General features: G+C 38.7%; 1 protein-coding gene across 1 annotated transcript in view; it reads left to right on the top strand.

Moving 5' to 3' along the window:
* The window catches only part of ALMS1 (ALMS1 centrosome and basal body associated protein), a gene marked incomplete at both ends in the record, with an annotated part of 241,255 nt that overhangs the window by 163,296 nt on the left and 65,051 nt on the right, over nucleotides 1-12,908 (top strand). The window lies entirely within an intron of this gene.

Raw genomic sequence — 12,908 nt, 5'->3', positions numbered from 1 at the left:
AATAATTTCTCTTCAGTTGAGAATGAGTAAACAATTGAACTCATAAAATTCTTTTAAAAACAAAAACAAAGGGACTTCCCTGGTGGTACAGTGGTTAAGAATCCGCCTGCCAATGCAGAGGACATGGGTTCCAGCCCTGGTCCAGGAAGTTCCCACATGCCACAGAGCAACTAAGTCCGTGTGCCACAACTACTGAGCCTGTGCTTTAGAGCCTGTGAGCCACAACTACTGAGCCATGTGCCACAACTACTGAAGCCTGCACGCCTAGAGACCGTGCTTCGCAACAAGAGAAGCCACTGCAATGAGAAACCCGCGCACTGCAACAAAGAGTAGCCCCCACTTGCCACAACTAGAGAAAGCCCGTGCACAGCACCGAAGACCCTACACAGCCAAAAATAAAAATAAATAAATTAAAAACAAAACAAAAATGCAAGGCAAAGGTAATCTTGCAAAGAAAGAGATAGATGTTAGAGATTTACTCATTAGGTCAAGTAACACTCTTAAGTAGTAACAGGATTTCATTTATATCTGAGAGTAAGTTCTGTGAATATAGGTACGATAGATGTTAGAGATTTACTCATTAGGACAAGTAACACTCTTTTTTTTTTTTTTTTTTTGTGGTATGTGGGCCTCTCACTGTTGTGGCCTCTCTTGTTGTGGAGCACAGGCTCAGTGGCCATGGCTCACGGGCCTAGCCGCTCCGTGGCATGTGGGATCTTCCCAGACTGGGGCACGAACCCGTGTCCCCTGCATCGGCAGGCAGACTCTCAACCACTGTGCCACCAGGGAAGCCCCAAGTAACACTCTTAAGTAGTAACAGGATTTCATTTATATCTGATGGTAAGTTCTCTGAAGTTAGGTACTATGTCTTTTTTTTTTTAAGCCATTTTATACCTCATACCAATATGTAATTTAGATGTTATTTTTATATTCATTTAAAGACATTTAAATACTTTATGTACTAATACTTACTGTCAACAGGAGCAAAAAGCCATGGGGAGAGAACTGGCTGGGATTTTAAAAACAAAGTGAGGAGTTAATAGCAGAAAAAAATGGTGGAGTAAAGACCTCCAAAATTTTGCCCTGTAATAAAAGCAACAGAATTTTGGCAAAACTTTATGGAAAACTTTTCCAAAACTCTGGAAATTAGCCAAAGGCTTGTAGCTTTTGTGGTAAGCATTTATTCAAGAAAAATGGCTGAACCTTGATAAGAATAGTAGGCTTGTGGCATTTTAACTTGCCCTATTCTCATTGCCACACTCAGCTCAGTGATAACCTTGAAAAATATCAGCCTTCATTCCCAGGACTGGAGGGAGCAGAACGGAGCTGGACCTCTTTCAAAATTTCATTCCCAAAGAATTGTCAGTATTTGACCTGTCTGATGGCTCTCTGGAAGACTCCACTTAAAAGGCTTATCTTTATTTGACCTTACTCAGAGCTATCCAGTGTGTATGAGTCTCTGTGTCTATGTGTGAGGTGTTTGTCAAAAAACACTTACAGGCAAATGTTTTATTTTAGTTTCTTAAATATTTATTTATTTTATTTATTTATTTTGGCTGCGCCGGGTCTTAGTTGCACCACTCAGGATCTTCATTGCGGCATGTGGACTCCTTAGTTGCAGGACCTAGTTCCCTGACCAGGGATTGATCCCGGGCCCCCTGCATTGGGAGCTCGGAGTCTTACCCCCTGGACCACCAGGGAAGTCCCCAGGCAAGTGTTTTAATGTCACAATGCATGAGGCAGTGGATAACACTTGAGACAAACGATAGACTAACCAAAAGCTTTAACGGAAAAACTGAGGATGAGATGTCCATAGATATTTTGAAAAGCATTAACATATTCCTAGGACTCTAGAAGACCACAGATGTGCACAGGCCTGAGTGCATGCTGAGGAAAGACCTGAGAGGGACCTACCCTTTACTTTGGCTGCCCTTGAGGCTCTGGGCAAGAAGAAAAGGAAGGCTAAGGCAGAATTGATAACTCCCTGCCCTCAGCGTTGACGGCTATGTGCACGTAGTCCCTCGGCAAAGACTGGGAGATTTGTTGTTTCTAGATGTTTAAGGATATCTCCATCTAGGTGTTAGCTGACCACTAAGCTAGTTGAGTGGCAGCTTCTGTAGACTTTATATAATTTGTTCAGAAAAGTTACTTTAAAAAAACAGCATAAAGCAACAGCAGGAAACCCTAGGGAGGTAGTAGACTCTGATTTCCAGGGTTGTCACATTTTTTTTAAGATGTCCAGTTTTCAACAAAAAGTTACAAGATATGGAAATTCAAAATAAAAAATATATATATATGGTCCATACAAAAGATAAATAGCAGTTTAGAAACTGTCTGTGCGGAATCTCAGACATTGGACTTACTAAATGAAGACTTTAAAATAGCTATTTAAAATATGTTCAAAGAACTAAATGAAACGATGTCTAAAGAAGTATAAGAACAGTGTCTTACCAAATAGAGAATATCAATAAAGAGAAATTACAAAAAAGAACCAAATAGAAGATCTGTAGTGGAAAAGTACAATAACTGAAATAAAAAATTGACTGGAGAAAGCTCAGTATCAGATTTGAACAGGCAGAAGAATGAATCAGTGAACTTGAAGATAGGCCAATTGAGATTATCCAGTGTGAGAAACAGAAAGAAAAAAGAATGAAGAGAAATTAACAGAATCTCAGAGTCCTATGGGACACCTTCAAGCATCCTATTATACACATAATGGGAGTTCCAGATGAAGAGACAGAAAAAGAGACTGAAGGAGTATTTGGAGAAATAATGGCCTAAAATTTCACAAATTTGATGACTGCTGTTAATCTGCACATCCCAAAAGCTCAAGGAAGTCCAAGCATGATACAGTCAAAGAGATCCACATCTAGATACATCATAAACCATCAAATGACAAAGACAGTGTTAAAGCAGCAAGAGCGGAGTTATCATGTACAAAGAATCTTCAATAAGACTAATTGCTGATTTTTCATCAGAAACCATAGAGGCCAGAAGGCATTGCAATGACATATGCAAAGAGCTGAGGAAAGACACCTGCCTACCAAGTATTCTGTACCTAGGAAAACTACCCTTCAAAAATGAAGGAGAGATTAAGACATTCTCAGATAAACAACAGTTGAAAGACTCCACTGCTAGCAAACTGAACCACAGAAAATACTAAAGAGATTCTTTTCAAGATGAAATGGTGGACACCAGACAGTAACTTAAATCCACATGAAAAAAGTACTAAAGGTAACTACATAAGTAAATACAAAAGACAGTATAAATGTATTTTTGTTTGTAATTCAGTTTTTCTCCTATATGACTTAAAAAGACAAATGCAGTATAAGCAAGTCCCAAATACATAAAGAAAAACTAACAGAATTAAAATGAAAAAACCTGACACTATTTTTTAAAATAAATTTATTTATTTATAGTTTTATTTTTGACTGCGTTGGGTCTTCGTTGCTGTGCGCAGGGCGGGCTTTCTCTAGTTGTGGCGAGCAGGGGCTACTCTTAGTTGTGGTGCGCGGGCTTCTCATTGTGGTGGCTTCTCTTGTTGAGGAGCACAGGCTCTAAGTGCATGGGCTTCAGTAGTTGTGGCTCTTGGGCTCTAGAGCGCAGGCTCAGTAGTTTTGGCGCACGGGCTTAGTTGCTCCGCCGCATGTGGGATCTTCCCAGACCAGGTCTCGAACCTGTGTCCCCTGCATTGGCAGGTGGATTCTTAACCACTGTACCACCGGGGAAGTCCAAAAAACTGACACTATTAAAGGGAGAAATATTTCAAGCCAGCAAAAGGTCATATATTGTATAATTCCATGTATATGAAATGTCCAGAGTAAGCAAATCCATATAGACAGAAGGAAGATTAGTGGATGCCAGGAGATGTTGGGGAGGGGAAAATAGAGAGTAACAGCTAACATATACAAGATTTCTTTGTGGGAGCATGACAGAAATGTTCTGGAATTAGATAGCAATATTGGTTGTGAAAATACTAAGAACTAGTGAATTGTACAATTACTTTAATTGGTGAATTTTATGTTTTGTCTCAATTTTGAAAAAAATTGGGGGGGCAGGAATGAACATATGAAGGAAAAGACTGCCTAAAACTGTAAAGATTTGGTAACAGATTTAAAATACATTTTGCAGGCAAGAAAGGGTGGAATTAACATAAAGGAAGTTAAATTAGTGATGAGGACAAATCTGAGAGTCTGCAAAATTACAGAGGAAAAAGAAGAAGAAAATGAAAATGCTGTGAAAGATGATGAGAGACATAAGAAACATAGCTAAGTAAACCAAACCAAGAACTATATCTGTAGCTGAGGAAGAAAGTAATATTCAAACACTTAATTGACTAAAACATCCCTCTCCTGAAAAGGGGAACACTGTATGCAGATTGAAAGTTGTCATAAAAATTCAGGGAAAAATCAGAGACTGAGATACATATCAGAAAAAGATTTTTGAGTCAAAATAAAAAGAAAAAAATCCCATAAATACACAATTAAAAAAAGTTAAGAGAACAAAATTTATTCTATCAGGCTTATTTAAAATACTAAATGTAAAAATAATGGAACCAAATCTGTATTTATGGGAAAATTCAAGGATTTATGGACCTAGTGCATTTTCATTAAGCAATGTGACAATGAAGAGACATTTTCACAAGTACACAGCAGCTAGAAAGTATATTCAACCTCTGTACCTTCTTGAAAAATTCACTTGAAGACTCACCCAGCTGAAGAGATGAATCAAAATGAAGAATTCATTACAGAGAAATGAAGCAATGCTGAAAGTGATCAGTGGTGAACCTTTTTTTTTTCTATTTTATTTTTTTTTTTTTCTGCTTTATAACAAATTTAATCAGTTATACATATATATATGTTCCCATATCCCCTCCCTTTTGCGTCTCCCTCCCACCCTCCCTATCCTACCCCTCCAGGCGGTCACAAAGCACCGAGCTGATCTCCCTGTGCTATGCGGCTGCTTCCCACTAGCTATCTACCTTACATTTGGTAGTGTATATATGTCCATGCCGCTCTTTCGCTATGTCACAGCTTACCCTTCCCCCTCCCCATATCCTCAAGTCCATTCTCTAGTAGGTCTGTGTCTTTATTCCTGTCTTACCCCTGTGTTCTTCATGACATTTTATTTTCTTAAATTCCATATATATGTGTCAGCATACAGTATTTGTCTTTCTCTTTCTGATTTACTTCACTCCGTATGACAGACTCTAGGTCCATCCACCTCATTACAAATAGCTCAGTTTCGTTTCTTTTTATGGCTGAGTAATATTCCATTGTATATATGTGCCACATCTTCTTTATCCATTCATCCGATGATGGACACTTAGGTTGTTTCCATCTTCGGGCTATTGTGAATAGGGCTTCTATGAACATTTTGGCACATGACTCTTTTTGAATTATGGTTTTCTCAGGGTATATGCCCAGTAGTGGGATTGCTGGGTCATATGGTAGTTCTATTTTTAGTTTTTTAAGGAACCTCCATACCGTTCTCCATAGTGGCTGTACCAATTCACATTCCCACCAGCAGTGCAAGAGTGTTCCCTTTTCTCCACGCCCTCTCCAGCATTTATTGTTTCTAGATTTCTTGATGATGGCCATTCTGACTGGTGTGAGATGATATCTCATTGTAGTTTTGATTTGCATTTCTCTAATGATTAATGATGTTGAGCATTCTTTCATGTGTTTGTTGGCAGTCTGTATATCTTCTTTGGAGAAATGCCTATTTAAGTCTTCTGCCGATTTTTGGATTGGGTTGTTTGTTTTTTTGCTATTGAGCTGCATGAGCTGCTTATAAATTTTGGAGATTAATCCTTTGTCAGTTGCTTCATTTGCAAATATTTTCTCCCATTCTGAGGGTTGTCTTTTGGTCTTGTTTATGGTTTCCTTTGCTCTGCAAAAGCTTTGAAGTTTCATTAGGTCCCATTTGTTTATCTTTGTTTTTATTTCCATTTCACAAGTACACAGCAGCTAGAAAGTATATTCAACCTCTGTACCTTCTTGAAAAATTCACTTGAAGACTCACCCAGCTGAAGAGATGAATCAAAATGAAGAATTCATTACAGAGAAATGAAGCAATGCTGAAAGTGATCAGTGGTGAACTTTGAAGTCAGTTTAACACAACACTCATCTAAATAGAAAATTTAGTTACAAGGTGGAAAAAAAAAGGCCAAAAGTTAATTTTGGAATGAAAGGCATGAAAGAAAAAACAATTGTATTTTTTGTCTTTTTGACTAAAGAGGTGTCATTTTATTCATGACTTGGTGATCAGATAGGTTAAAGAAGTGTTCATAAAAAATAAATTGGACTTGATTAAAATTTAAAACTTGTATGCACCAAAAAAAACACTATCAACATAGTAAAAAGGTTGCTCACGGAATTGGGAAAAACATTTGCAATTCGTATATCTGATGAGAGATGACTATCCATAATATATGAAGAACTCTTACAGTTCAACAACAGCAAAAAGCAATCTAATTCTTAAATGAGTACAGAATCTGAAGAGACATTTCTCCAGGAAAGATACAGATGGCCAAAAAGAACATGAAAAGATGTTTTACATCATTAGTCATGAAGGAAATGCAAATAAAAACTATAAAGAGATACCACTTCATACCCATTAGGATGGCTTTTATGAAATAAAAAAGGGCACGGGTTGGCAGGGATATGGTGAAATTGGAACTCTTGTGTATTGCTGATGGGAATGTAAAATGGTATAGCCACTGTGGAAAACAGTGTAGGGGTTCCTCAAAAAATTAAGCATAGAATTACTATATGATCTAGCAATTCTGCTTCTAAGTATATACCCAAAAGAATTGAAAGCAGGGATTTGAACAGATTTTGAACAGCCAGGTTCATAGCAGCATTATTAACAATAGCCAAAGGGTGAGAACAATCCAGATGTCTATCAACTGATGAATGGATCAATACAATGTGATACATACATACAATAGAATATTATTCAGCCTTAAAAAGGAGTGAATTTTTGGGGCTTCTCTGGTGGCGCAGTGGTTGAGAGTCCACCTGCCGATGCAGGGGACACGGATTCGTGCCCCAGTCCGGGAAGATCCCACGTGCCGCGGAGCGGCTGGGCCCGTGAGCCATGGCTGCTGGGCCTGCGCGTCCGGAGCCTGTGCTCCGCAGTGGGAGAGGCCACAACAGTGAGAGGCCCTTGTAACGCAAAAAAAAAAAAAGGAGTGAATTTCTGACACATGCTGCACTGTGGATGGACTTTGAAGGCATTGTGCTAAGTAATACAAGCCAGTCACAAAAGGTTTGGAGGAGGAGGGAAAGCGAGTTACTGTTTAGTAGGTACAGAGTTTCCATTTGGGAAAATGAGTTAATTCTGGAGATGGATGGTGTGATGGTTGCACAACAATGTGAATATACTTAATGCCTTAACTTCTACACTTAAAAATGTTTAAAATGGTAAATTTTATGTATATTTTACCACAATGGAAAAAAGCTACCAAAAAAAAAAACCTCAAAAAGAATTTTAAAACTAGATATCTGTCTTCCAAATTATTGTTGAGTATATAAAATTAGCAAAATAACATAGAACAAGAACAGGAAACAAGAGGGGCTTCCATGGTGGCGCAGTGGTTAAGAATCTGCCTGCCATCACAGGGGACACGGGTTCAAGCCCTGGTCCAGGAAGATCCCACATGCCGTGGAGCAGCTAAGTCCATGCACCACAACTACTGAGCCTGCATGCCACGACTACTGAAGCCTGCGAGCCTCGAGCCCATGCTCCACAACAAGAGATGCCACTGCAATGAGAAGCCTGCGCACCACAAGGAAGAGTAGCCCCTGCTTGCCGCAACTAGAGAAAACCCACACATAGCAACAAAGACCCAACGCAGCAAAAAAAAAAAAAAAAAACAGGAAACAAGAAACTTTAAGATAGCATAAATACGTCAGATGAATAGATTACGATGAAATATCTTTTTTTTTTATTGTGATATTTGCTTTATTGTGGTATCTGGACCTGAACTCAATATCTCACAGATATGCCTGTATGTTAAAAACCATTGAGTTGTATACTTTAAATGGGTGAATAGTATGGTATGTGAATTATATTTCCATAAAGCTGTTTAAAAAAAGAAAGGCTTATAAGGGTTTTGAACAGACTGTTCCAGAAGCTTCTGTACAAGTCCTTAGCTATATCAGGCTCTCCTCACATCCAGGTCACATGAGTGCATCTGCTCTTGTTCGCACTTTCCATGTTAAATGCTTGCTTTAATTTTCTTCAGTAGAGCTTTCATCCCCATCACTTACTCTAGACTTTTCAGGATCAAGGCCTGGATTTTTTTTTTCCCCAATTCTTTTAGCTTGTTGAAATCATTGACATTTTTTTTTACTTTTTATCCCTCTGCTAAAAATCCTGTGAAAGAATTGTTTTTTTCTGACTTACAAGTCTAGCTACTGTTTCAGATTTGGTGTTTGGTCTATATCGAGTAAATAACATAAGTGTTATAGCCACATGTCTTATAAATTAAAACTTAACTGTCTTGATTCATTCACTGTTGGCAATTTTACAAACCAGACCTTAAAAAGCTGTTGAATAAGAAACTTCAGGAGCTATGGGTGAATTCAGGATTAGTAAATTTCCTGCCTTCAGACCTGTCATCAAGTTAGTAGTGGTTCATTTCCCGTGGACCTGAAAATCCACATATATTAATTAGCCCAGGGAGCCTAGTGTTATGGGAAACAGGACATTAGGGATGGCAGGTCTCAGATGACATTGAGAGGTGGTGATTTCATGCGCTGAGGAGAAAATTTTCAAAGTAATTGGCAAACTTCGCTTCCTCTGCCTTCCTGTTGACATTACTCCACACTGCCCTTCTCTTTCACAATCTCTTTCCTTTTCCTTGGTGTAGGCTTATGTTTCTATGATTCTTGATTTTTTTTCTTCAAATAATCTTTAGAGTTTTTCAATTTTCACATCTCTTTCTCAATATATTTGTCATCAGAGTCCCATTCTTCTTGTCTTAAATACATGCAGACCAAACGTGTCTGTCTGTCTCTCCGTTATTCCCTCTGTCCCTTTTCCCCAAAGAACTCAGGTTCTGTTATAATACCTGTTACAATTCTCTTGGAGACTCTTTTGACCACTTCAAAAATGTACTGGTTCCAGTTTATTGCATTTTTGGCTGTAATTCTGGAAAAACTCTTGTTCTTCCAGGCTTTGAAGTTTCTCTGGCATATACACTGGAGTTATGAGGGGAAGCCCGATGGGTCCACAGGTGTGGTAGGTTCAGGGAGAGGCAGTGAAAAAGTAGATCAGGTACCATGGGATCCTGAGCCACCTGCTCATGCAGTTTTCTTGGGGCCATTTCTAGAGCCACTTAATGTATCAGTCAGGGTCCCACCTTGGGATCTGGTAGTGTTGACTCCACTCTCCATCCTTGATATACTCCCTATTAGGCTGCACCACACAGGCCTGCAAGCCTTGTGGTTACGCAGCCTCAAAACTGAAGAAAGAGCCTGGAGATGGTGACAGAGACATCAATGGTTTATTGGATAGGGCATCTTGCACCCACCTCTGAAGCAAAAAGTCCTGGAGCAACACCCCACTGCAGACTGCAGACAGGACGTGGCAGCGGTCTTCACTAGTCTCGATGATGAAATATCTTTAACTATGATAAGTAATTTTGGCATACATTGGCATTATGTCACACATACATTTAAACAAGTTCAATTACATGTGTTTAACAAAAAGAGAAGAGGAGAATGAATCTTAAAAGTACAAGTGTGTTGTACCCTCCACACTCTTTTTTTTTTCCTCCACACTCTTATCAGCATATTATCATGAGAGAGTTTGAAATGAGAGGTGGGAAACCTCAGTTCTCCAAGTTCAGTGTCCGCATTTGACTTTTATAGTTTAAGCATCTTTTAACTTGCTTCCCTGGGTATGATTCTAGAGTTTAAGTGTTTTTAGTACAATGTGGTCTCTAAACACAAGTCAGGTACTTCATCAGGTGCTTAGATGCAGGCACAGTGATTTGTTACAAGCCAGGGGGAAAAAGTGGACTCTGATGGATTTATTGAGCAGACAAGATAGCAATTTCAACCTTCAAGGATGATTTTGACCCTGCATGTTTTTTCACTTTATATGCTGACTTTAAATTCCATTTAAATAAAATATATCTCTATTTGGGTGTGAAAAAAAGATATTGAAACTATATACATTTTGATCTATAACCAAAGTATGGTCGAGTTTTTTGGTTTGTTTGTTTTCTGCTTACTTTTCTGAATTTTCTGCAATGACCAGGTTATTTTTTTTTTAAGGTCACAGAAACTTTCAGCTTATGTTCATCTTTTCTTCAACCAAAAAAGTATTAAAATTCTTACCGTGTTTCTGGCAGATACTATGCTAGGTGCTACATTTATACGGCTGTGCAAAATAAACATGCCCCCTATGATCATGTTCAAGTGGGGAGACACATATTAACAAATAGATACAAATAAGTACATAATTACAAATGATGAGTTAGGAAAATAAAGAAGAGTTTTAAGAGAGTAAAAGGATCCAGTTTAGTTTTAGGAGCCCATGAAGGCCTTTCCAAAGAAGAAACTTTTGAGCTGAGATCTAGAGGATATAGATAAGTTAGGCAAGCAGAGAGTGGGGAGTGAGAGTGTTCTGGCGGAAGGGAACAGAATGGGAGGAGCTCCAGAAACAGGAAAGTTTGATGCATTTGACAAGTGAGAAGAAGGCAGTGTGGGTAGACCAGAGCTGTGGCTATACATGGTTAAAGATAGGTAGGTTCAAGATGATCCAGGGTTGTGTAAACCATATTAAGGCATTTGAACTTTCTTCTAGTAGGCAACTGTGGTTTGATTTACATTTGTAAATTTTTTTCAGGCTGCTATATAGAGAATAGCTTGTGGATGGAAAGGCAGGGAGCCCAGGTGCAGGGAGGGTCAAGAAGTAGAAGTGAGGATACCAGTTAGCTGAAGGCTGTTGCAGTAATTAGTGTCAGAGATGGTAGTACCTAGGATTAGAGTGATGATGACAGAGATGGAGAAAAGTGGACACATTCAACTTATTTTTAGGAAATAGTTCTTCCTGGACTTGGTAGTAGAATATAGAGAGTAAGGGAGAAGGAAGTGAAAAAAAAGAAGATTTCTAGTTTTCTAGAATAAGCAACTGGGTAAATAAAGGTGCCATTTACTGAAATGGAGAAGCCTGAGGAAGAAGCAGATTTGGAGAAGATGGTCAAAATATCTGCTTTGGACATGTTAAAAATGAGATTTCTGTTCCACATTCATGTAGAGATGTTAAACCTGCAGTTGAATGTAAACAAAGTCGGTTTACAGTTGAATTTGTATGCAAGGGCACTATCTAGAAGGTGGCTCTGTTCACGTCATAAACATATGCCATTTTTTATGAAAACATCCAGGTGTGAAGATTCCAAATCTCCTGTTAGAGTTCTGGAGCAATAATGTTAACTCTCTTCCTGCCCGAAACGTAAATCTTCACACATTCTGCAGCTGTGCACAGATGCAGGAAAATAACTACACATACATTCAATAGCATATACAAATATGTGTGGCTACACTCTCTTTCAACTGCCTCTCAGCTCCAAGAAGGTTGATTCTCTTGTACATCCATTCACTGCTCTCAGGAACTTAATTATTCTTCCTTACCTAACTCTGAACCTGACATAATCACCTCTCTTGGAGAATAAAGGGAGGTGGTGAAGAGACCCTCACGTATAGTTGTTTGTGTTGTATCATAATATATAAAACAAATTTTTTTTTATGTGGAAGGGACATCTTTTTCTGATTTTTCCTCCAAATGCTTTAGAGGCTAGCTGTGTCCTGAATGCTAGAATCTGAAGCTCAGAAAACAGGTTCCAGCTAGAGATGTGTATTTGTTGGTCATCCACATGTAGTGTTCCATACATTGATGATCAATGAGTTCATCCAAGAAGAGAAGAGAACCCAGTTCTTACCCCTTGAGGAACTCCAGCATTGAGAGATTTGGTGGAGGAAAGGACACTAAGGATTTACCAGAGAGGTGGGGAGCAAATAAAAGAACGTGATGCCACGGAAGCAAAGAAAAGCTGAGTGTACATATGACCCAGAAGGCTTAATAGGATCCTTGCAATCTGTCCTGAAATATAACTCATGACTTATTTATATTTATACTGTACAAATGAACTGATACTTACCCAGCTTTTATTGCCATACACATTTTAGGTGCTTAGAAAATTCATGAAGTATGGAGTACCAGTTAAGAAAGAAAAGCATCTTTGTAGAAGATAATTCTATAGTTACTATAAACTCTTGTACATCCAGAGATGTTCTTTTGCCTCTTATATGTGACATGGATAAACTTCTCTTATCAGTTCCTATATTAGTGGATTTAAGAATATTGAAATATATTTTAAAGAAAATAAAGTTACTTTCAAATCTTGTATTACTTTATCACATAAACTTTTCCTTACAATGTTTTGTCTTTCGTATTATTGTCAGATTAAGCTTCCTAAAATGTAACTGATTGCAGTTCCCTTTATTAAAAAATCCTTAATGATGTTGCATTTCATGTACAGTAAAATTTACACTCTTTACCCCTTTAGCTTGGGATTCCATGCCCTGCTGAATTTTGTCCCAAACAATTTTTTTTTTTTTTTTTGCGGTACGCGGGCCTCTCACCGTTGTGGCCTCTCCCGTTGCGGAGCACAGGCTCCGGACGCGCAGGCTCAGCGGCCATGGCTCACGGGCACAGCCGCTCCGTGGCATGTGGGATCTTCCTGGACTGGGGCACGAACCTGTGTCCCCTGCATCGACAGGCGGACTCTCAACCACTGCGCCACCAGCGAAGCCCCCAAACAATTTTTAATATCTCCCACCACTGTCTTTAATGTAGTCCATAATACAGTCTGACCACAAAAGTATCTGATT

The sequence above is a fragment of the Hyperoodon ampullatus genome (genome assembly GCF_949752795.1).
Source record: "Hyperoodon ampullatus genome assembly, chromosome: 15".
NCBI lineage: Eukaryota > Metazoa > Chordata > Mammalia > Artiodactyla > Ziphiidae > Hyperoodon > Hyperoodon ampullatus.
Note: the sequence above shows the minus strand (reverse complement) of the source record. Positions and strands in the feature narration are given on the sequence as shown.